This window comes from Limulus polyphemus, unplaced genomic scaffold (genome assembly GCF_000517525.1).
Source record: "Limulus polyphemus unplaced genomic scaffold, Limulus_polyphemus-2.1.2 Scaffold968, whole genome shotgun sequence".
NCBI lineage: Eukaryota > Metazoa > Arthropoda > Merostomata > Xiphosura > Limulidae > Limulus > Limulus polyphemus.
In genome coordinates this window covers 338,700-340,405 of record NW_013666578.1, presented here as the reverse complement: position 1 = coordinate 340,405, position 1,706 = coordinate 338,700, and positions in this window count along the sequence as shown.

Sequence of the window (1,706 nt, the reverse complement as noted above, 5' to 3'; positions counted from 1 at the left end):
TAAAGTATACTCCATTTGTATTTCTATTATAAACTAACAGCCGACTGAGTTCTCGGTAACGTAACTGCTATATTACACAGGCACAAAAGGCCTGCTTTTGCTCATCTAAACTCTGTTTTTTTTTAGGTTCATTGGCGCCAGAGAGGGTGGATTGTAGAGAGGATTAATGACTTTAAAACTAATAAGAAGTATCTGGTGTAACTGTGTTCGATCACGCAATTTCCTGACTAAACAAGAAACGGAATATTATAAGAGACAGCACAGTACGTGCATACGTTCCTACATATACGTACACGTGTATACATATGTGTTGGTTTCGAATATTTTCGCTAGCGTCCCTTATTATGTTGAGCTAATACACTAGGTGGAAGGCTGTTGGTTAATAGCACCCACCGCCAACTCTTGGGTTACTCTAATAGAATAATGGGATTTGACCATCGCCCATATAAAGCACCCACGGCCTCAAAGCGCGGAACGCGATTTTGCGACAAATGAGACGCGAACTATAACCTCAGATTCACAAACCAGCAGGCTAACTACTAAACCACGCCAGGTGCTTTATATATATATATACACACACACACACACACATATATATATATATATACATTCATACGTATGTGCGTTGACAGGGTTAGACACTACGATATCAATCTATACTATTATTATACTTGTATATACGACCGTTACGCTTTCTAACTGAGAACCTGCTGCATAAGCATGCGTAGTTAGAATGTTTCCCCACGAAAAAACGCGCATGCGCATTATTTACTCGACGACAAACTGTCTGCCTGCGGCAGAGAGCTGCAAAGCTCAGTGATCAAGTCGCTACAATTGCTGTATGAAACAAGAAGTAACAAGAAAAAGGGAGTGTAAATGTACTTTACTAACCATTTTGTACAACAGAATATTAAAAACGTATCAAAGTTTTCAATAAAAGGTTTGACATTAGGTCGTAGAATAACATTATAAGTTTATTTATCGATAGTATTAAGTACAGTAAAATTTAGTCCTAACTAAACTAAAGTAAAAAAAATAAATAAATAGTCAGGTTACAGTGTTAATTTATCTCTTTATCGAACTTAGGCCTAACATAAGTTAAAGTTTTATAAAGTATGGCTTATATACAAGTGGATTTACACATTTCGTTGTCTACGGTTACAATTCGTTTGTATTGTGCTAGAAATGTTATATTTAAAGAAGTACTGTTACGATAAAGATACTAATGTTTTCCGGTTCTCTGCTAACTTAAGTAATATTACTTTCCAACATAAATACATTCTGGCTGTAGTTTTATATAGCAAATTTTTGGTTGTGGAGTTTGTGATACTGATATTGTTTTGTTTCTTTACTTAATATTTCGATAAATATTTCATATACTCGATTAAAATCTGTACAAGTCGGCATTTTCTCTTTTAATTTTACTTAAATTATGTTCAAATATTTGATAATAATTTTTTTCATAAGCAGAATTTATATTTATTTTATGTAGTGTCCGTCAATGCTTCACGATATTTCAAAAACGAGGAACAAAAAACTATTGTAGTTTTTGTTTTTAAAGAAATGCGTACTTTGTTTTAGCTCGACGCGACAAAAACAACAATAACAAAGAACTCTGAAATTTAAAAACTTGAGAGGTATAATCTGTTTCTATATCATTTTTGAAATTACAAATGTGAAATATCAATTCGTTTGAACCAAAATCT